The 24,692-nt window shown below is 40.6% G+C and overlaps 1 long non-coding RNA gene across 1 annotated transcript in view; it reads left to right on the plus strand.

Annotated features, from left to right (window-relative positions):
• The window catches only part of LOC306661239, a 72,111-nt gene that overhangs the window by 22,205 nt on the left and 25,214 nt on the right, over positions 1-24,692 (plus strand). Inside the window, exons 2-3 of the long non-coding RNA XR_013763837.1 lie at positions 20,781-20,876; positions 21,358-21,420. This is a non-coding gene — a long non-coding RNA (uncharacterized lncRNA). The remainder of the gene's footprint in view (positions 1-20,780; positions 20,877-21,357; positions 21,421-24,692) is intronic.

Consider the following 24,692-nt stretch of genomic DNA (forward strand, 5'->3'; position numbering starts at 1 on the left):
AAAAAATCTGATATATGCTATTATTATTAGTTCTTTTCAGTTATACATAATATTGGGATTCATTTGACATAATTATACAAGCATGGAATATAATTGGCTCTAATTCACTCTCCAGTGTTTCCCCTTTCCCTTCCCCTCCTCCCTCTCCCTGTTCCCTTCTTTTTTAAATTAGTGCCTTATATCCACATAAAGGTGAGATTCACTGTGATATATTTATGTATGTGCATAGGAGAGTTAGGTCAGATTCATTCCACGTTCTTCCCTTTTTGCAATCCTCTTTCCTTCCCCTCAACCCCCTTTCTCTACTCCACTGATCTTTCTTTTATTTTAACGAAATTCCAATTCTCCTTTTCTTTTTTACTCCCTTATTTTGGATTAGTTTCTACATATCAGAGAAAATATTAAACTTTTGACTCTCTGGGTCTCTCACCTAGCATGATGGTCTCCAGTTCCATCCATTTACCAGCACATGCCATAATTTCATTCTTTTTTTTATGACTGAGTAATACTCCATTGTGTACTTATACACTTTCTTTATCCATTCATTTTTGACAGGCACCTAGGCTGGTTCCATACTTGGCTATTGTGAATTGTGCTTCTATAAACATTGATGTGGCTGCAACCCTGTCGTACGCTGATTTTAGATCTTTTAGATATATACTGAGAAGTGGGATACCTGGTTCATTTGGTGGTTCCATTCCTAGTTTTTTGAGGAGTCTCCATACTGCTTTCCAGAGTGGTTGCACTAATCTGCAGTCCTACCAACAATGTATGACTGTATCTTTTGCCCCACGTCCTCACCAACATTCATTATTGTGTTCTTGATAATTGTCATTTTGACTGGAGAGAGATGAAATCTCAATGCAATTTTTATTTCCATTCCCTGATTGCTAGAGATGGTGAACATTTTTCATATATATGTTGGCCATTTGTATTTCTTTTCTTTCTTTTTCTTTTCTTTTTTTTTTTTTGGTGCTGCTGTGGATTGAACCCAGGGCCTTGTGCTTGTAAGGCCAACACTCTATGAACTGAACTATATCCCCAGCCTCTTTTTTCTTTTTTAAAGAGTCCAGCTAGTTCTCCCTAGCTCTCTCTTTTTTTTTTTTAGTTGTTAATGGATCTTTATTTTATTAATTCATATGTGGTGCTGAGAATTGAACCCAGTGCCTCACACATGCTAGGCAAGTACTCTACCACTGAGCCACATCCCAGCCCTTGTATTTCTTTTGAGAAGTGTCTGTTTAGTTCTTTTACCTATATATTAATTGGGTTATTTTATATTTTGGTCCTAAGTTTTTTGAATTCTTTATATATTCTAACTACTAATCCCCTGAGGGTAGGTGGCAAAGGTCTCCTATTCTATAGGCTGTCTCCTCACACTCTTGTTTCCTTTGCTGTGCAGAAGTTTTTAAATTTGATGGCAAATTGATTTTTGGTTTTATTTCTTGTGCTTTAGGAGTCTTGTTAAGGAAGTTGATTTCTGTGCCTATATATTGAAGTGTTGGGTCTACCTTTTCTTCTAGCAGTTGCAGAATTGCTGCTCTGCTTTCTAAGTCTTCAGTCCACTTTTGTGCAGGGTGAGAGATAGGAGTCAAGTTTTATTCTTCTATGTATGAATATCCACCTTTCCCAGCACTATTTGTTTAAAAAGCTGTCTTCTCTCCAAAGTATGTTTTGGTACCTTTGTCTAATATCAGATGGCTATATCTATATGGGTGTGTCTCTGTGTCTTCTATTCTATTCCATTGGTTTTAACGTCCATTTTGGTGCCAGTACCATGCTGTTTTTGTTACTGTAGCTAGGTAGTATAATTTGAGATCAGATATTGAGACGCTTCTAACATTGCTCTTCTTGCTTAGGATTGCTTTGACTATTCTGGGTCTCTTATTCTTTCAAATGAATTTTAGAACTGTTTTTTTCTAGTTCTGTAAATAATGTCATTGGTATTTTGATGGGGGATTACATCCAATCTGTGAAATACATAGTAGTATTGTCATTTTGACAATATTAATTCTGCCTATTCAAGAATATGGGAGGCCTTTCCATCTTCTAAGGTTTTAATTTTTTCTTCAGTGTTCTATTGTTTTCACTGTAGATGTTCTACACCTCCTTTGCTAGATTAATTCATTTATTTTTGAGGTTATTGTGAATGGTAGTTTTTCTAATTTCTTTTTTAGCAGATTCATTATAGGAGTATAGGAAAGTGATCAACTAATGTATTTCGATCCTGTTTCCTGCTTAAGAGTTCTTTGTATATTTTAGACAGAAGTCATTCACTCCTGTCTTTTGCAAATATTTTCTCCCAGCCTGTGGCTTCTCATTCTCTCAAGCTCCTATTTATTTTTAAAGTGTAACTCAGAGGACTGAGCCTTTGACGTGTGTGGTGCTGGGCCTGCCTTGTCTCCAGCCTAGCAGATGATCACTACTGACTTTGTGCTGTTACTGTACCTTAAACGAACATCCATCATATTGTAAATATTTTCCTACCAGACTGAAATTCTTTGGAAGAGGGTCATGCCATTCATTTTTGCATTTCCAGAGTGAAACACAGCATCTGGAACTCATTAGATACCTAGTACCTGAGTGTTTAGGGAACTGAAGGTGTGAAATGAGAACTCACGTGAACCCATTACCCCTATTTCCCTCAGAAACATGGGGTGAATTTTTCTTTCAGCGGAGATAGAGAAACACACTATGGGAATAACATTCTTGTCTTGACTGCATTACATCCTTACCTGGACACAGGTGTTTTCAACAGAACCCGAGGCAAGCTGTCCATCCCCACCTGAGAAACTAGCTGAGCAAGTGACTGAATACCCTCTCTGCTCAGTGGAAAAATGTTTGTACAATGCTCTGATGATCTCTGTGGTCAGAAAACATGTTTATCACCTGCATGTTCATCTTTTAAAGTATGTATTCCTCTTTCCACTTCTCTGTCTCAGCTAGCATCTTCACTTCAGGGGAACGGTTTACCATTTCTGTCTGTCCACACAAAGTCTCTCTTATTTCCTGAATGGAACTGTACATGCATGGACATGTGCATACCTAGGTGATAAAATTCCTCCTGAATTCTTTCATGGGTTCGAATGTTGCAAACTCAAGTCAAACTCTTTCTTTGCTCTCTTCTTCCCCCACCTTGACCAACCTTCTTCTTATTCTCTTTTTCCCTTTCATCTTTGCTTTCTCTTGCCTTTGACTTGGTTTGTTTTTGTAAAGTTCTCTCCTCCCTGACCCTGTCTAATCTCTGGTATTTATCTCAAAATGCTTACCATTATGTTTAAGAACACATCTCTTCAAAAAGGCTTCTATTGGGACCAGACTGTGCATCCAGAGTTAGGCTAAGCCCGAGGGGGATGAAGTTGGGAGAAGAAAGAAATTTCACATGATTTATAGGCTTGTGACCATTTGCTGAGACATTCATATGAAAAGTAAAGAAAAATCCCATAAAAGATGACCAGATGTTTTGTCTGCAAAATTTGAGACTTTTGATGTTAGGCTGAAAAAAATCTGTGGATTCTTGACTGAATTTTGAAATTTTCACAGGGTTTTAAGGATATTTAGATAATAGCCATTCTTAGTATCTTCAGTCAGTTGAAGTAATTTAAAAGTTATCAAGATATTGTTTGCTTTTGAGAAGTCTACAGAGTAGATTCACAGAAGTCTGAGAGTAGAAACTTAGTAGAAGCTTAAGTATCCCCCAGACACTTAAAATTCTTCCTCCAGTTTCACCCTTTCTTGAGATGAATTTTTGGATTGAATATGTGGGTTTTGGAACATTATTTTCTGTGCATTTGCATATACTCATATTCTGTAATCATCTTTATGTAAAGATTATTTCACTCTGTGATTTTATTTTTTCAGTGAACACTGGAGCTCGATGATCTCTCCTGTCAGTACAGAGCTGTTTCTCTAACTGATGGGTAGAGACCTGACGCTTGGGTGAGCCATGGCTTATTTAACATTGCACCAGGGGGCCTTGCTTGCATCGTTTCTTTTCTTATTTTCCTTTCCTTTTCTATTCCAAACCATAAAGCAATAAATATCCTTACACGTATATTTTTCCCCATGTGTATTTCTGTGGATATTATCAGATTTTACGAATTTTTGCTGATTCCAAGTGACATTGAACGTTTCTCTTTCTTTTTTCTTCTTTTGGTTCATTTGTTTTTCTTTGTTTCAAATTGTCTGCTAATTTGCTTTGTTTACTGTTCTTAGGGGTTACACATATTTTCTTGATAATTTAGGGAGCTTCATTCCCAACACATAAATTTTTATTTCTTTCAGGATTTAAAACAAGGATGCTCTACTACTGAGCTACATCCCCAGATATTTTATTTTTTATTTGGAGACAGGGTCTGACTAAATTACTAAGGCTGGCTCCTGCAATAGCTGGGATTATAGGCATGAACCACCATTCTTGGCCTTTATCTACCATCTGGAATCTATAATTAATTTTGTTACACTGATTTTATCAAATATCTTTCCATCTATTCATTGTTTTATTCATTTATCAATCTACTTTTTTGGGGGTAGGGTACCAGGGATTGAATCAGGGGTACTCAACCACTGAGCCACATCCCCAGCCCCATTTTTATTTAGACAGGGTCTCACTGAGTTTCTTAGCACCTTATTTTTGCTGAGGCTGGCTTTGAACTCAAGATTCTCCTGCCTCAGCCTTCTGAGCCGCTGGGATTTATAGGAGTGTGCCACTGGGCCCGGCGTGTGCAATATTTTTATGCATTTCTAAGTAAGTTGCAGATATTAGTATAGTAAATATTTTTAATGCTTATCTGTAATAGAATTTAATTTCATTTATGGTCCTTTTTAGTTTTTGATGTAAAATTTACATATAGTAAAACACAAAAATCTTAAGGTATAATTCAATGTGGGGAGTTTTTTATACATTTGAGTAGTAGTTTTCCCCTTTTATGTTTATTGCCAAATGTTTCTCCAAATCCATGAAGTAAAGCACCTTTTAACTTTGTTATGATGTCTTTCATATATAGAACTAGAAAATTTAGATGGTCGAGCTGTCAATAATTTTCTTTTTATGTTCTACATTTTGCCTCTTCCTTAGGAAAACTTCTCCCATCCCAACATTATTAGCTTGAAAGTTTAATTTTTTCAGTGCATTGATTTTTCCGGTTTTAAAATCCAAATGAACCTAACTCTCAATGAGAAACCCATTGTTCCATAGTTAGAGGCTCTTTTTAGAATTTTCTACTATAGACTTTGGTTGAAAAATTTCTTCAAAACTTAGAGGACGTTGGAAGAGCAGAGGGAGAAGAGGCAGTAAGAAAGTTGGTGTAGAAAGGACAGAAGGGTGGAAAGAGACAGGACAAAATTTTTGAAGTGAAGATTCTAAAGGTCTCACTTGAACATTTCTACAACAATGGAATGCGGTTATTTCTGGCATTAAATAGTAAAAATGCAAGTTTTGTCTTCAACAGGATCTTCTACATGAGATTTTTTTAAATAGCAGGGTAAGGTGGTTCTGTGCTTAGGAATGACCTGTGGAACAGTTTCAGTATCTTTCTAGCAGAGAATTATCTGTGAAAGATCTGAATCAAGATGTGAAATCTGTAAGCTTTAAACTGCAGCTGTCATGATTGATGACTGAAAATGGCTGAAATGAGAGAAAAAACAGAGTGGCCAGGAGCGGGTGGTCTGGTTTACACCTTGCTGGTTCACCATGGAGGCAGGGACATGGCTGCCATAGGCAAAGTGTATGGTCAGAGGGTAGGTGTCATCTGGAGAACAAGGGGCAGTTTGATAGCTCTTTTGAGAACACATCTAGAATACCTCTTTATCCTCAGAATGTTAGTGTCATTTAGGGAGATAATCAATTGGAGGGAACTGGAGAAAGGGAAGAAGAAATCTCTTGTAAGGATATGTTAAGAAAATAAATGCAAAGCATTTCACGCAAGACAAAAGCAAATTATTTTTATTATTATCAAAATATAAGGAAGGAAGGAGGAAGAAATAGTTGTTTTTTTTTTTTTTTTTTGGTTCTGTGATGAACATTTTAGAGCATCAGAAGAACAACTGTTTGTAGGGGTTCACATGTGTCATGCTTTTCTATAATACAATATCTATTTATTCAGGAACCACTCAGAAGATGATATTGTACCATATGACCCAGACAGCCCACTTCCTAAGTATTTACCCAACAGAAATGAAAGAATATATCTATACAAAGACGTGTACAAAAATGTCTGCAGTAATTATATTTCTAAGAGCCCTAAAATGGAAACAGTCTGAAAGTCTATCAATAGGTGATTAGATGAACCACAGGGACACAGCCACATCTGTAATACAATTGAGCAATAAAAAGGAATTAATGAACATGAACTCAATGGTAAAACCAGCAACATTGATGACTTACAGAATAATTATGTTGAGCAAAGGAAATCAGACAAAAGACAGCACATGCTTTTTACTTCTACGTATATAAAATTCTAGAAAATGCCAATTATTGAAGGAGAGGTAATAAAGGATAACAAAAGGCACAAAGTTGCAGGGATGTGGATATTCCAGAGCATGATTGTGGTTGCATAGATGCATATACATGCCAAAACTTTTCAAATTATCCAATTTAAAAAACATTGTATTGTTTGTGAATTATATGCTGATCAAGTTTTTTAAAGCAGAACATCATTGTCAGGTGTGGTGGTGCACACCTGTTATCCCAACAATGTGGAAGGCTGAGGCAGGAGGATCCCAAGTTCAGGGCCAGCCTCAGAAACTTAGGGAGACTCTCAGTGACTTGGCAAGATCTTCTCTTGAAATAAAAAATAAAAAATACTGGAATTGTGGCTCAGTGGTTGAGCATTCCCGGGTTCAGTACCCAGTACCAAAAAAAGAAAAAGAACAACAAAATCTCCCCCAAAGAGATAACATTGGGAGGTATCTATATAATTTGAAAAGAATGATCTTTTCTAAAAGATTCAAATCTACATTTTTTAAGCTCGCAAGATTTACTACAACATTCAATCCACAATTTGATTTAGAAAAGTTCAGTCCATACCCAATATTTTTAGCACTAAAATTTTTCAAAGAATTTTTCTTAAGCGTTGAAGGAGTCCATGTTGATCATCTGTGAGATAGAAAACTATCCAAAGGGATCATACAGAGGTTTATAAACGTGGCTTTTCACCACAGTATTTGCAGGGTTAGAGAACTGTTTCTCCAAAGGGAAATTACAGAAGCCCTATTGCCATAGTTAATAAAATCTAACTATACAAAGACCTCAGCTAAGAACAGAGCTCAAAACTTATAAAGGCTTTCATCCAAAGATACAAGCCTTTCTAAGCACCAATTAACAAAATCTCACACCACACTATGGGCAGAAGGGTGTGATCTTCAATTGTTTTATAGTTGGTAAATTGGAATCCCAAAGGGCTCAGCCAGCCTGCCCAAGGTCACCTGGTGAGGTAGCTGCTGACTCAATGGTAAGGCTTAAGAATTCTGTCTCCTGGCCCTGCCCTGACTTACTCCAACCAACTAAGAGTCCTCTGGCCCTCAACCAGACCTCTAGGGGGAAGAAAACTCCTGGTTCAACCAGTTTGCTTTGGAACCTAGATGGTATTAGAGGCCACACCAGGGGTGGGACCACTGGATCCAATGCTAAACCCATCTCATTTCCTTCCTCTCTCTCTCCCTGTGTTGGATTAGTTCATTGCAGTCTTCACTGAATTCTTGGTTCCAGACACTGAGCATTATTGAAGCTGAAATAATTTCTTGGTAAACTCAGAATCAAGATTTTCATCAGTTTGCTTTTCTTCTGTTTTCAGAGAAACTTGTAGCATAAAGGGGAGAGTCTCACAACTCCATGGGAACTCTGGGAAACTCTCAATCCTGTTGGATTAATTATGCAATTAATTTAGAGACTCATGGACCAGAGAGGGGAAGACTGTTAGACCCAAAGTACCAGTGAATGGAACATTTGGCATTTGCTGGGAGAGGTGTAAGCTTCAGATGTATCAGAGGCTCCCCCTAGTCCTGTTGGCTTTGCCACACGAGTGTGGGGAAAACAGTTAATTGAGATACTGTTAGGGTCCCATTCCAACTAATCCCTGGAGAATCAAAGTGAACACACGGTAATGCAAATCACAGAAAGAGGTTTTATTAAAGCAAGCTCGAGCCTGGACCGCAACCAGCCCCTCAGACCGATACAATGGCTGGGGGGAGGGAGCGCCCCGAGTGGTGAGAAAGCGCTCTATTTAAGAGCTTTTCCCAGCATTCACACACAAAGACCTGTACATTATTGGTTAAAATTCACACAGCTAAATACTTGTCCCCTTTTGGTTTGGTCCCTCCACTTTATTTGAATCTTATTGGGTCCCGCCAAAACTGAACGGTCCTGGAGGGAGCAGGGAGGAGGGAAGGAGTGAATTATGAGGGAGAGGGGTCAGGGTTAGGTTCCCCTGTCCTTGATAGATGGGGTCTCTGGGCATCTGCACATTCCTCAGGTAGATATCTCTGAACAGCCTTGATAAGCCCGGGGCCCAGCGCATCCCATTCGACCCTTTATTGGCCCTCGAAGGCGCCGCTGTGGCTGCCGGCATCCTCAGGGCTTGCACGCCCTTTTCCTGGGGGTCCGGTTCACAAAATAGCTTGTTTATACAAAAGGGTTGCACGGATGGCACCCCGTTCTCAACAATACCAGATTCTGTCATCAGAAGTGATCTTTTTCTTGGATGGCATAGGTGACATGTTCTAACTGACATGTGATGCATTTAACATGAGTTTCTATTATGGCTCATATGGTAATATGTACTTACCTAGGGGTTATTCATATAGCAGATGGCCATCTCAAACACTGCTGAGAAGGAAACAAAAAGGAGTTTGAGTGGCCAACATGGGCGTCAAAAATTCATGGTGCTACTCTGCCTTTCTTAGACACTAAGAGAGACACTTTTATTTTAGACACCACTTAGGAAGTTTGATTCTGATCTCCAGCAGATTAGAATCAGTGCATTAATGGGGCAGGGAGGAATTTTCAGAAACAGAAGTAAGAAGTTAGTAGCTTCATAGAAAAGGAGATAGGAGGGGAAAAAAAGCACAAATAAGAATAGAAAAAACAGTAATTTGAGGTAAGGAAAAATAGCTCTCCATAATTCCAAAGCCCAAGAGATCATGATTTTTCTTCATCAGAGTTCAATATTGGAGGTTATAATTATATGTTCTACAAATATATATTGGGATCCTGGGTACTCCATCAGGCACTGGGTATATAATGGCAGACACAAGGAGGGTAATAAATTACTTTGGATGAATTTAACTTAGAAAAACAGACAATAATACAATATAAAGATTTCTATAAGAATTAACATGTTTAAATGATTTGATTCCCAAAAATTTAAGTTCCAGAATTTTAGAAGAATAAATTATGAGGAACAGCTCATTTTCCATGAGATCTAATAAATGAGGCATTAATTATATCAGCATGACATTGTCATTAGCTTTAAATCAAGAGTGGTATACATACATACTATTGTCTGAAGGCACAGATGTCTACCTTATCCTTTAATTATTGCCGACTCCTGTGACATTATATACTTCAGCTCAGTTAATGCAGCCTACTTCTCCTTGGGGTGGGGAGACTGGGCACAAGTTCAAGAGTGTTTGGTGATGGGAGGTGACATATATGAGGGAGGAAAAAGTACAGATGTAGAACAGGAATTCAAGGGACCCTCAATTTTGTTTTCAACTTTTTATGGAGGAACTTTTTTTTTCCTGACTTCTCTTCCCACCCTCTTTCCCAGTCCTCCTTTCTTACACATGAAAAATGAAGGTCCAAAAGGAGTAGATCTATTGGAATTAAAACAGAGGGTGGAGCTGCCTGGGGATGTACTATGCACTTAAAATAAAACAAAACAAAATGCCTCTTGATTGCCAGGGCAGGAAATTTCTGCCCAACTGGAAGGGCTGGTTGCTGGAATGCAGGAGTCCTTGAGGGGCCTTTCTGGAAAGCTGGGGGAGGTGTGGCTAGAAGAGAGCTCCTCCAGGCAGCCACACCCTGCTGTGGTCTGTCTGAGGGAGTGAGTCAAAGCACAAGAGGGATGTCAGGGCATTGAGATGAGCCCGAGCCCGCTGAGGGATCCGGTCAGAATGTGACCATGTTTTGGCAGGGTCATCTCAGTGTCACAGAACACTGTGGGCCCAAATAGGCTGGAAGTGACTGAATTGAACAGCAAGTCTAGAGTCAAAATCAGGTCTAGAGTCGGCATGGATCCATGCACCAGGCCCCTCCTCACCAACTTACTGTGGCCACAATCTTTTCTGTATATTTTTCTCATCAGTGTACTCCTACTTCCTAGCATAGCTCTCGGCATAAGTTAAAATCTTGGTGATGTTTAAATGGCTATAAGTGTGCGTGTATGTATTTATGTATGTGTGGACTGAGGAAAATTCTTTGTTATCCTCTTATAAATAACAACTTGCCAATCCTAATTTAAAACACCTCCTCACACACATATATTCCTCCAGAAATAGAGCAACAACCCTCACCCTCACCTAGGATTTCTCACACAGTAGATCCAAGGAAATTAATCAGATACTAAAATGGAAAGAAATAGAAAATTATGCATACAGTTGCCCACTACTTCTCAAAATATTCCACAAAATAAATATTTACTCATTTTCTTAGTAAAGGGTTTGATGGTTTCCTGTTAATACTTTATTTACCCTTAGTAATGAAGTGTATACTCAAAAGTTTATGATTAGACAAATTTTGGCCTGAGGAGTTAGCAGTCTAATTATAATGAAGACAAACAAGCATAATATACATAAGTGCTTCTGTCATTGAAATAACCTCCAGGCAGGGGCTCTGTTCTGGTGGCTTCTGAACACCTTTTAAACATAGAGTCTGAGTTCCAGCTACCTGCAGTGGTGGGAGACTGAATTGATGGAGGAACAATGTTGACTCTGCCTCCTTTTGGGCCTGACTTTGGGCCCACAGGTAAGCTGCAGCTGTTCCTCTCCGTTGCAGTAGAGAGGGCACAACCTAACATCAGCCACGGAAGCCAGTCCATACATTGTTACCAATCAGCAACCTGTAAACCAACTTTGCCACTAAACACCCTTTTAGGTTCTATTGTCTTTTTAGAATAAGATCTTCTAGTTCAATGTTGGCGAAGTTTTTTTTTCTTTCTATAAAATGCCAGAGAAAGTCAACATTCTAGGCTTTGCAGGACACAGTCTCTGTTCTAAAGACTTGATATTTAGAAGCACTAAAGCAGCCCCAGACAACACAAAAACTAGGGGACATGACTGTTTCAATAGGTCTTTAGACTCTCTCTCTTTTTTTTCCCCCAATAAAGTCTGACACAGGTGCAATGGGATTTCCAGATGGAAGGAGGGGATCAGAATTTAGTGACCTCTATGGGAGCTGTTTGTTTATTACATTCTGGTGCACGCTTCTTATCTTGTAACAGACCCCGGAGTACTCACTGGACTAGATGACCTATGACAGGCCATCCCAGGCTCCCAAAGCCCACCCATTTGTTGGTGGTGAGACCACCAGAGGAAATGGTGTGGACAGGATTATGATTTCCCTGCATGGATAATGTTTTTCAAAAGGAAGCATTTAAATTTGGAGGCTACATGTTTCAGAGGGTTTAGCTTTAAGAAGTAGAGGCACCAAACCCATGTCTGAGTACAATGAGTATGACAAACTTGTTGTGTTAAGTCACAGAGATTTCAGTGTTACTTAATCACCACAACACCACAACGTAGCTTTATTATGTTAAAAAAAAAAAAAAAAAGTAAGCATTTACTTCTCAGCCACAGAGATTTCCTTCAGACGCACCATGGCCTAACTACCGCTGTCATTCTTAGAGCTGCATTTAGTAAATATCCCTCCCAGTCCTGACTGAGCCCTCAGTCCTCTTCTGTGCTACCACCTACCTTCTTGCCTCCTTTCACTTCCAGCTTTCTGCTCTGGTTGTCCCTGTTTTGGGCCAGTCACCCCAGCTTCCACTTCCTACCACCCACGCTGCTTCTACTACTACCATCACCTAAATCAGATGCTTTTTTCCATACACACAGTCACAAAATGGTCGGGGCCACAGGCTTTGGCTTCGTTCTATCTAAGCATCTGGATCATCTCTCTGAAATCTTATGCTGTTTAGAACTTCACTTTTTATTCCTCTGGGCCTTGGTTCTTAAAGACTTCCCCACATTTGCCTTCAAGAAGACCCTGATTTTAGCAGAAAGTGTGCTCTTATCAATGAATGCTCGCCTCCCTTTCTATCTAGTTTCCACCAAAGTTTACCCAGGCCATTTTGTACATTGCTACCCTTGAGCTTCTGATCTTCTCTTCTGGATTGCCATCAAGAAGCACCAAGGTGTTCTCTGTTTGGAAAGTTAACCAGTTGATTCTTCTTATCTCTGTCTTTCTTGATGCATTCAGGTTCTTTGACATTGAATCTTTTGATTGTCTCGGCACTATCACAATCAATACACTGAGCTATAGTTTTTTGCAAGAACCAACTTCCCCTAGGTTACAGAGGTTGAACCCTCAGGTTCTAGCTAGCACCTGGTACCATAAGCTTATGGATCCACCCAGCCCTGGTATTTCATGTAACTGGGCAAGGATACTCTCCGAACTGGCAGCAGTAGGGCTCCAGAGGATTTGTGTGGTTGGCAGATCAGACTCTAGATGGAGTCTGTCTTCTGTCTCTGAGGCTCTCCTCCATTGTCACAGTATCTGCCCCATCATCTTTGGGGTGACCTTTGACCTCACTGTTGTGATAGGACTCTCCCTAAGCAGTTGGATTGCACACAGCAGCAGAATGGGGCCATGCAACTGACTGGTGAATTGGAGTGGGAGGGGTGAGGAAGGCTCTGACTTCCCCTCTCTCGTCCCCAGGGTGGGCTGCTCTGGATGGGGCATCAACTCCTCCTTGGGGCTGGTTGTCAGTGACTGGCATCACCATCCATTAGACACCCAAGTCAGAAACACATGTGTCCCGTTTCCTCACCTGCTCACACCTAATCCACCATGTAGTCCTGTCATCATAGGCCTTAGGACATACTGTGCTCCCTGAGACTGCCAAGAGCTAGGTGACCGGCAGATCTCAGGTAGATTTCCACAACTCTTTCATCTGTGGTCTTCTTGCCTACAGTTTGAACTCAACTAACCTGTTATCCCTACTATGACCAAAGCAATCCCTCTAAAATGCAGATATGACTCTTTAATGACTCCTCATCTTTTTGAAGATAAAGGTTGATTTTCTTCTTATTCCTGATCTTCCCCTTGGTTACTTTCCCAGACCTACTCCTCACCACCTCCAGCATCCTTCCCACAATTGCCTTTTCTTTTGCCTGTGCAAAGATCTACTTGAACTTTAAGTCTCAGATCAGACATCACATTGCCACCTCCCTTGGAGGATCCTCCCCTCCTCTCTAGAGGGCAGAGCAGGGTAGTTATTAAAAACACATTTTATAAACTTAGATTGACTAAATTCAAAGCACAACTTGGTCATGAACTAACTGCACTACTTTTGTGCATGTCTTTTTTTTTTTTTTTTTTTTTCCCTTTTTGCAGAATGGGTTCAAACCTAGGCCCTCAAGCATGCTAGACAAATGCTCTACCACGTGGCTATATTCCCAGCTCCCAGATGCATGGCTTTGGATAAATTATGTATCCTGTCTGAGGCTCAAGTTTTGTTTGTATTTGTGAAATGAAGATGACAATAAGCTTACGTTCATCATAAAGTTGTTTGAGAATCGAATAAGTTCGTATACATAGAGTACGTAGAGTAGTATCTGGCATATAGTAAATGCTATGTTTTAGTTATTTTTGTGGTCATTTTCCTCATTGTTTTGTTATTTCCTTTTCCAGTTCGAGATTGCCTAGCCATTACACAGATTACATCCTATTCTAGCACTTAACCGCACTCTGTTGAATAACCTCCTATTTACTTGTCTCCCTTTGAAACTGTGAGCTTTTCCTTCACTGAACCCAAATGATCAGCACAGTGCCTGGCCCAGAGCATGCAATCAAAATACATTCCTTGAATTAAAAGATGAGCACAAAGCAAGGATTTTTTTTTTTATTGTAAACAAATGGGATACATGTTGTTTCTCTGTTTGTACATGGAGTAAAGGCATACCATTTCAAAGCAAGGATTTTTAATCCCTCTGTAAAATGGAGAGGGAGGAGGAGATAAGAGGGAGAAAGAAATGAAAAACAAATGCTGTAAGGTGGCCTTGTCACACTCCTCACAAAGACACATGAATGTTCTCTGTGCCATTAGCTTCAGAGTTCCACTTTTTGGCACCATTGGGTCATCATCAGCCTGCTGCCTTCAAGTTCTTGTCTCCTTTTGGTCCACTATTATGGGTGACCAAGGGATAATTCACCCACCAAAAGGTTTTTCCTCTTTTAGTCCGTTGTTACCTGCAGATTCATAGCCATCCCTGAGGGTTGTGGAAGGCTGCTCTTGAAAACTAGGTGTGACAAGTAGATGGACTTCTCAGGAGCATGATTGAGAATGGAATGGGCCCTTAATACCCAGCAATATCCCCAGCCCTGATTACAGAAAGTGGATGTAATTAATTAAATAACATAAGGATTCTGATTCTATTAGTGAGTCATCATTGGCAGTGGCAGCAGAAGTCATTTAAGCTCCTTATTCCTCAGGGCTCCATGATGGGCATTCTGGACGCTCCTCATTTTCTAATAATGGCATTTACCTACAGTGACCTGCACTGCCTTGGAAAGTGAAGGGCTCAGGTTTATATGCTTCAAAGGAGGGATTGGATGACAGTTTGAAATGCCTGGTTGGGTAGCACAGTTTTCCTTAAATCCTAAATAGGAAATAGCCAATGGGAAATTTTGGAATCATTCCACTTTTCTTTCAACAAATGTTTAGTGGACACTAACTGTGTAGCAGAAACTGTTCTTGGCCCAGAAGACCTCAAAGTGAATAACAGGCTGCGATTCTTCAGAAGCTCACAGTCAAGAAGGAAGTGTGGCAGGGAGCAGTCAGAGAAATCATCACATGATGCTGTGCAGAGATCATATCTTGTTCAGAGATTTAGCCCAACATCAGCTTATAAAGTAAAATGACAAGTGGACCAGAAAATTTCTCCCTGTAAATCTTTTGTTTTTCTTTGTATTTTAGCTATAATTTTCTTTATATTCAGAAATTAGGCTAAGATATATTTTATAGGGGATGGAAATAAAGGGAATCTCTCTCTCTTTTTTCTTTCTTTTTTCCTTCTTTCTGTATACTGAACATGCAGTTAAATTCATGCAAGTTAAATGTGCCTTGGCAATTCCTCAAAGTAGAATTTTGCTTGAATATGTAAAGTACCTCAGAAACACACAGGAGAAATATTCTAATTTTGCCTGATGAACCTTAGCAGGCTTTACTGAAGAAGTGTCATTTGAACTGGTAGAGGGTTTAGAACTTTCTAATCATAGGGAACAGCTGTAGTGATGGAAGAACATGGAAGAATATTCAGGGAGTGGCTAGAATTTGTGTTTGGGGAGGGATGATGGTCATGGGGCCCATGAAGGGTTTAAAACACACCACATGGCTGGCACAAATGGAGAAAGAGTGACCAGGAACACTGTGTCCACTCCCTGCTAGTCCCATTCTCCACCCTCCTTCCCTGCCCTTGCCACTTCCCTTCACTGCTTCCTGAAATGACCGGATGTGCCATCCTCTGCCCCAGAGGAGTTGTGCTGGTTCTGACTCACGCAGTGTTGTTTTCTAGCCAAAAACCAGGATGTGTTTCTATTTCCTAAGCTGCTTTTCATCTAAGGATCACCAAATAATCTGGAGACATTGAATCCTTACTAATCTCTCTTCTGGCCCTAAATGTAGATGGGACTCATGTTTCTACTTAATAGTTAGATGGTGGCACGGCTGTTCTCAGGAAAATCTCATGCACCTGGATGGGAACATAGATTAGATTCCACTTTCTACTTTGCCATTCAGACCATGAGATGGACATCTCTGGGGACCATGGAAATATGAACTCCATGTCTTTGGAAAGAAAGGGAAAGTGAGTTCTATATTTAGACCTCTCTGGAAGAGACAATAGGATTTCTTGACTAAAAATTATTCAGAAATAACTTATGTGTTATATGGAAAGCCAGGAGAGATATTTTATCAGAATCAGATCAGGTCACATATAACAAACAAAAATAATAGTGTTTTAAATAAAATTGAAATTTACTTTCCTTTCAAATATAAGAAGGCTAGAGGAAAGCAGTTCAGGGCTGTTATGATCATGCAACTTGTCAGGGATCCAGACTTTAGTCATAATATTCTGTTATGTTATCCTCTCCATGCATCTTCCACCTCATGGCCCTAGGAGGTCCCTCCAGCTCCAACCATCACATCCACATTCTAAGCAGCAGAAAGAAAGAAGAGACAATGAAGAAGGCAGAAAATGGCATCTGACAATTGTCTTATACAGAGATTTCCTGGAAGCTATTACATATCACATGTGTTTATTGAATGTTGGTCATAACTTTGTAGAGGCTGGGCAATGTCATTTCTCCAGATGGCAAGATGAGACTAAATAAACAATGCAGTAGATAAACCAAATCCCAAGAGCAAGAGCCCAGCACTGTACCTGTGATCAGAGAGTTGTCTGTCTCCTACCCCTGGTAACAAAGAGACCTCCACCTCACACAATTGCATGACGGTGATAGGCGCCCCTCTAGAGTCATCAGTGGCCATACCCCATATTCACAAGGCCTAATCCCTGTGAGCTGATTCTCACTGGTATTGTTTTAATGCTAAAGAGGGGTCAGCCCAGTTTGCTCCCACACTAGCCCAGCCCTCTAGTTTTCTTGAGAACTTCAATGTGGACAAATCTTGCCTTTTGGAGTTTCATCCCATAACATACACTCATTCCAAGTGAAGCCCAAATACCAGGGCTCTTAGGAAACTACTTTATCAGATTTTCTGATTTCCCCCCTCAGATTTTTGAATGACACATAAGAAGTACCTGGAATCTTTTTAGCAGCAGTGAACATAAATTTCCTCTGTATCCTGGATAGCACATATAAAAGTGGTGACCAAGGAAACAGCAGGGGAAAATGGAGACAGAGGAGGAAGAGGAAGAGGAGGTAGCATGTCACAGAAGGAAGTAATGGTGGGTCAAGAGAAGGAGGAAGGAAGGGGTGAGGCTAAGCCAGCTGGGCACAAACTTGGGAATGAATCCATTTCTTTTCAGTACCCTTCTCTATCTCTGGATACAATCCCCTTCTCTTGTTCCCTTGTCCCCACATCCTGCTAGTCACCTTGGAGTCCTCCTTAGCATTGCAGTGACAATTTCTCCTTTTCTTTGTCCAACTCAAAAGTTATATCTGCTGCACTGTTTTTAGGAACTCACATACGAGATAACATTTAAATAATGACTAGCAAATTGTAGGTTCTCAAAATATGTTTTATTTGCCCACTTTCCCCAGTGAGAGTGATAAGCTTATTAGCTTCCACAATGATCCAGATAAGAACGTGCTTCTCCTAGAAGTCCTATTTACCTTGCAGAGGATATTTCTAAGTATAAGCTCAGAGATAACATTAGTTGCCTTCAGTAGAATTCTAGCAAAAGAAAAATAATGGGTAGGAGGTGCCCCTGCAGGGTGGGAGCTCTCGAGCCCCAGGAAGGACAGAGAGGTGACACAGGGCTCATTTGACCACAAAGGGGTGTGTGCTCACAGTGTCAGCTCTATAATAAGTGACTAATCCATAATGAATAAATGCGTGGCAGGAAGAGTAATGAATGGCACTCACAAGGCCGAGGGGCAAGATCAACAGAACCAGGAAGGGGTGATGCAGTAGGTAGGGACTGACAGTAACCAAGACCTGACCACCTCCCAGTCTGAAGGGGCAAAGGGAAGGAGTGGCTGCAGCCCTGAGAGCACTGTGGGGAGCTGTAGTATTCTCTACAACACAGCCTTTATCAAAACGCAGCCTCAGGTGAAGGAAGAAATACCTGAATTTCTTTCTCTTCCCACCCTATAGTCCTTCATCTGGCCACACCCACAGAAGCTGAAGGTGCAAGGGAGCCTGGATACTGTAGTCTGAAGGATTCGATTTCCCAAGGGTGGGATGGAGAGAGGTGGAAAGGGGACCCCAAAGGACAAAGCCTTTATTGTTTGTTTTCTGTACTGGGAATTGAACTCAGGGTCTCACACATGCTAGGCAAGTGCTGGACCTTAACAGAATATACCATGCAACTCACTTTATAAAAAAATTCAATGATTGCTGGTAGGCCTTGAGTGTGATCTAGAGGTCTCCAAATCCTCAGATAAGATACAACCGTCAACCAAAGCAAACCTCCTTCTTTCTCCTACTTCCTTCTTTCCTTTCTTCCTCTCAGCAAATAGTAGTTGAGACCTCTGCAGTGGTGGGTACTGTGCTGGCCATGTGCTCCTGTTGGGCTTCAGCTCTCAGGTGGCCTTTCTTTGCCATTACTTCTTTCTCTGCAGTAGACTAGGCTTCCCAAGTCTTTATGGAGGAAGAGTGATGTGTCGCTGGTGTTTGGCAGGAAATCCTTACTGCTTAAGGAGGAAAGAAGTGAGATGGGAGGTGTTTCCAGAACTTCAGGTCGAGTGGAAGGAAATACTGGGGTTCCAGAAATCCTGGACAAGAAGGCAAAGGGGGTCAACAGGGAAGAGGAATATCTGAGATGTAGTCACATGTTCTAGGGAGAAATATAGGAATGCTAGCTCACCCCCCTTCTCTTTTTTTCCCTTGCATCAGGAACTAGCACAAATATAAAGGAAAAATTGCTGCAGCAGGTGAAGGCAGAAGCTTCTCTCAGCTCACTCGACCTAGAACTGACCCTTTGTCAGAATTTAGTACAAGATCCATTCAAATAGTCCTATAACCATGAAGCAATGCAGACAGACTGTTGGACACTTGGCATGAGTTTCTGGCAGTTCCCTTGCCCACATACCTCCCTCACCCTGTTTGTAAGGAATTGTCTGTTTTTCTTTCCATCCTGCTGCCAGTGGTCAGTGACTGATTTCATCATTTCTTTAGGGAGCTATTTTTTAGTCTGTTTCTCTTCTGTCCCTGGGAGCCACTCAGCATGTGTGGCCAGCCTTCACATGTGTGCCTCAGTATCTCTGAGGCATCCCTCTAGCTTCCTGTTCTTATTGAATCACTACTGTGTGTTGGACAATGTATGTCATTGTTTTATAGCATCTCCTTTTCCTCGTGACTCTTCAAATATCAGCAGGGTCTCCATCTTAATCACGGCATAGTAGTTAAGAGCACAAGGCTGCTTCTGATATGAGCAGCAGCAACATGATTTTGGATAAGTCACTTAACCCCTCCAAGCCTTAGTTTCCTCACCTGTAAAATGGGAATGATAAATGTTCCGATTTCATATGATTATTGGGGGAAATTAAATGAGGCAATGCGTATAAAATACTGGATCGTGTGTCTGACTCATTGTGAGTGTGTGGTAACTGTGTTTTTATTACCACTAGTGTTGGGTTATTATTAAGGCTTGGAGGCTCAGTGTAGTCCTCTTTGGAGTACATGTGCTGATTTCATCTATAAATTTCTTTCTGTGGTTGGTTACAGGGGTCTTCTAATCATGCAGATGTCTTAACATCTCAGCTTTGTCTCCATATAAATCCCATTTTCCCCCAGAGAGGAGTTGAGTGTAGGTGCCAAGCTCATTAGAGGCAACTGTAGCCTCCTCACAATCAGAGAAGCAAATAATGTTGGAACTAGAAGTTCTTAGAGATTGTTTAACCCACATGGGGCATTCATCAGATGAAAAAAAAAATAAAGAGATTTTCAGGTTATGATCACTCAGGACTAGTGGCAGTGTGGATTAAAAGCCATCTCCTTGACCCAGTGCCTTCTTCCTGGCCCACTGGAGTTCATGTTTCACATATTTGTCTGCCTGCCTGTCTATTAACTATCTATGTACCATCATTTGTCTATCTATTCATCTGTTGTCTAAGCAGCTTCTTCTATTTTTCCCTCCTCCATCAGATCATCTACAGATCCCCAACTTATGAAGAAGGAAAGCTGAGCCGCTGTGGCTGAAGGGGGAGGCAGGGCCTTGATCCTTGCACTTCGCTCTGCTCTTTGTGCTTTTCAGTAGCCCTTGAGACAGCCCACATTATCATCTTATCGAGATGTGTGCTTCTGTGTTTTTGGCATGGTTTCAGACTTTTTTCTAGCCAGTCTTTGTGGTTAGAGGTTCTGAAGCTATTCTTTCTCACCAGGGAGTGTCAGCTAATACTCACCCTGTGATGCACTGTGAATGGTGAGGTTTTTGAACAGATCGCCCTGAACTTTGGACCCTCCCAGGAGCCGGAAGCCAGCCTGACCTTGTAACATCAGCCAAGGTTCTGTAGACAGGGAAGGACCCCAAAGCAAACAAGCCCACACCCCACTTTCTTCAATCCAAGCATTTCTGCCCTCAGCACACCAGGATGGAGTTCCAAAAACTCCATTCAATTTTCTTGGCTTCTGTATTTACTCAGTTATAACTGGGCCAGATGGGGTCTTGGCACCAAACGTCTGCAAGGAAAAGGCTGTTCTGTTGAACTTTGTTGCTCAATTTTGCAGACATTTTAGGTTCACATAAGGTTGTGGGTGGCCTGTCAATTCTTTCTACATATTGTTCTGAAATGAATCCAAACCCTGCCACCTTCTGAAATTCCCTGAGGAAATTGTGGCAATAATAAGCAGACATTTGGATTTTAAAGCCAAGTGTTCCAAAGGGACATCTCTCCTCAGTGCTCTTTCTCCCACTCACATACTCCTCTTTACCTGAAGATGGGGGAATGATGGTCCTGGACTCTCTGAAGACTCTGGCCCCTAAGTGCTGTCCAGAGGCATCTGTGCACGTGCTCTGGCCACTCACCTGAGAAGGTGAGTAGAGTTTCTGCCTTAACTTTCTAACTTCTGCTTTGCTTTTAAACCACCAAACTCTGCCCAGTCAATTGAGTTTTCCACCATAGGAAATGTAGCTATGTGTGTAGTCTCTTTCCTACCTCAGGATCTGTGGTGTGTGTGTGTGTGTGTGTGTGTGTGTGTGTGTGTGTGTGTGTGTAAAGGGGAGAGGGCAAGTTTAAGGAGCTTTATTACCTTCTAAGCTCCATGAAGCCAGGGAAGTTTAATGCTGCATCCTCTGGGCTCAGCACATACCTGAAACTTTGTAAGCACTCAATAAATACTGCATGGTTGAAGGGATGAATGAAAATCTGCCTTCCTGTACCAGTACATTGCACTGGTCAGTTTTCCATCACTAAAACTAATATCCAAGATAATCAACTTATAAAGAGAAAAGGTTTATTTTAGCTTACAGTTTTAGAAGTTTCAGTCCCTGATTGGTTTGCCCTGTTGCTTTTAGGCTTGTGGTGAGGCAGCACTTCGTAGCAGAGGCACGTGGAAGATGAAGGCTACTCCCCTCACGGTTAGTGTGTTAGATTTATGTCAGGTGACAGAAATATCTGAGAGAAATGACTTATAAAGAGAAAAGGTTTATCTTGGCTCACAATTTCAGACGCTACAGTGCATAATCAGTTGGCCCTGTTACGTTTGGATTTGTGGCAAGGCAGCACATCCAAGTGGGATGGAGAAAGCCGTTCATCTCCTAGTGCTGGGAAGCAAAGGAGTGAGAGACAGGAAAGTACCAGGGCATGCTCTCCATGACTTCATTCCTTCCCACGAAGCCCTGCCTCCTAACAGTTCTACCATCTCCTAGCACCACCGGCTGGTGACCAAGCTTTTAACACATGGACCTTTGGAAGACATTCAAGATCCAAACTCTAACAGCTTGGAAGTAAAAAAGAGAGGAGGAGATAGGATCCTACAACCCCTTTCAAGGATATGCCCCAAGGACCTGAAGACCTCCCAGTAGGACCTAGTTCTTAAAATCTCCATTACCTTCCAATGGCACCACCATGGGGACCAAGCCTTTAATATGTGGGCCACTGGGGGACACTGCATAGCCAAACTATAGCAGCAAATCTTTTCTTCCATCTCGGAGTTAGAAAGTGAGCCAACTCCTGAGATCCAGATCACGTACTTCTGTAAATTGTCTGACTATATCCATGGATAATCAGTAGGGTTACACTGAAGTCCAGAAGGTCATTTATATGTGTGTTTTGAAGGCTGTTGGGGGTTCTTAGTATCCAAAGAATTCTATAATTCAACACTCAACAGTGTAATATTTAAGATGAATTTATTTGTGTCTTGAATGTGCTTTGTACAGCAGAAGTTCCCTATGAGCACACTGCTGTTCTATTGGGGGGCATTTCCTATGAATTTGTTAGTAAAATAGAACAGAAAGTTGCCATAGGCAGAACATTGGATCTGGCATCTAATGAACCTGAGTTCTAACCTGTTTCACCATCACCATCTGTGGGACTTGGCCGAGTTGGCTGACCTCTCCCGGTGGGCTCCTTATCTGCAAAATAGGTCCAATAATATCTGCCTCCCAAACTCATAAACATTAAGTGATTCATGAATTAGCATATACAAAATACTCCAACAGAGGTCTTTCCCCTACTTTTCTCCTTCCTGAGAGCAAGGTCCTAGGGAGCAGGCTGTGGGGAGAATAAAGATGGTGAGAATAAATCTTGTCATGGATCTAAGAATCTGTCTGGGACAGTCCCATTGACTAATATCACCTGGTTGACACTTTTCTGGTTATATTATTTTATTGGAATATCCTATCAGCTGTTATACAGTGCCTTTATTAAGATTTGAAAATGTACTTCCATTAGGGGGTATCAACCCTCTGGGCATATAGTTTGGCAATCTGTCTGTGCTTTTGAGCACATTTGAAAAAGAGCCATCCCCCCCCCCCCCCCCCCCCCCCCCGGGGAAGATGCATCCCTGAGCCAAGATGCACTGCTTAGTAGGAGAATCACAGACCAATTTCCCTCTCAGCCACTTGCCCCTGTGCAGTGAACCACCTGCCCATCAACCAAAGAGACTATACTTTGCAGTAAACAAGGACTGAGTCATTAAATATAGTAAAACTGTGGAGAAAACCTCATTAAGTCAGAAAATCTGGTTCAAATCAGTTAAACTATTGACTCTAATTTATAGCAGAATTAGGAGAGGGGTAAAAACTCAAAACCTTGGTTTCATCATCTATAAAGCAGTCATAGCATTACCATTTTACATATCTACTGCAGTATAATGAATCACACTAAAATTCAGTAGTTTAAAAAAGAAAAAGCATTCATTATGTCACAGTTTCTGTAGGTTGAGAATTAAGGAGCAGATTAGCTGGTTGTTTCTAGCTTGGGATCTCTCATAAGGCTATGGTCAAGATGTTGGTCAATTAATGTAGTACAATATACCAGCAGAACAACAACAAAAGCCCATTATCATCTCAATAGATACAGAAAAACAATCAACAAATTCAACACACTTACATGATCAAAACACAGAACAAACTACAAATGGAAGCATGGCAAAGGGTATCTATAAAAAAAAAATCCTACAGTTAACATCACATTAGTGGCAAAAGACTGGATGTTTTTCTCTGAAGATCAGAAACTAGACAAGAATATTGTCCTTGCCTCTTTTATTCAGCATTGTATCAGAAGATCTATCCAGGGTAATTAGGCAAGAGAAAGAAATAAAATTCAATCAGACCGAAGAGAAAGAAATAAAATCATCTCTATTCAAAAATGACATAGTCTTGTATACAGAAACTCTTAAGGAATCCACCAAACACTTATTGGAATCAATAAATGAGTTCAGCAAGATTGTAGAACACAAAATCAATATACAAAAATTCATTGTTTTTCTATACACTTCAATGAACAATCTAAAAATAGAACTTGGAAATCAATACCATTTACAGTAGTGTCAAAAATAATAAACTACTTACGAATAAATTTGACAAAAGAAGTACAAAATATTGTTGAAAGAAATTGAAGAAGACTCAACTAAATAGAAATTATTCCCCCATGTTCATAGATCAGAAGGCTTAATAGTGTTAAGATGTCAGGATTCCCAAAACTGACCTATAGATTCAATGAAATACCTGTTAGAATTTCAGCTGGCTCTGAAATTCATATGGGATTGCAAGGGGTCAGAATAGCCAAAAACAATCTTGAAAAAGAAGAACAGAGTTGGAGGAATCACATATATTCTCATTTCAAAACTCAATACAAAACAGCAGTGCTCAAGACAATGGAGTACTGACATAATGATTGACATGTAGATGGATGGAATAGAATGGAGAGTCCAGAAATAAATCCATTTTCTACAGTCAACTGATCTTTTGTTTGTTCTTTTTAGTTATACATGACAGAAAAACATACCCAGACATATCATCCATACATGGAGTATAACTTCCTATTCTTGTGGTTGTACACGATGTGGAGTTACACTGGTTGTGTATTCGTATATGAATATAGGAAAGTTATGCCTGATTTATTCTACTGTCTTTCCCATTCCCATTCCCTCTCCCCTCCCCCCACTTCTCCCTGTCCAACCCAGTGAACCTCCATTCCTCCCTCCCCCAACCTATTATGAGTCAGCATCCACATGTCAGAGAGAACATTCAGCCTTTGGTTTTTAGGGATTGGCTTATTTCACTTAGCACAATAGTCTCCAGTTCTTTCTATCTGTCAGCAAATGCCTTAATCTCACTCTTCTTTATGGCTGAGTAATAGAATACAATCTTTCTTTGTGAATATGCCATGTTCACTTGCAAATAAA

This window comes from Sciurus vulgaris (assembly GCF_902686455.1).
Source record: "Sciurus vulgaris genome assembly, chromosome: 5".
NCBI lineage: Eukaryota > Metazoa > Chordata > Mammalia > Rodentia > Sciuridae > Sciurus > Sciurus vulgaris.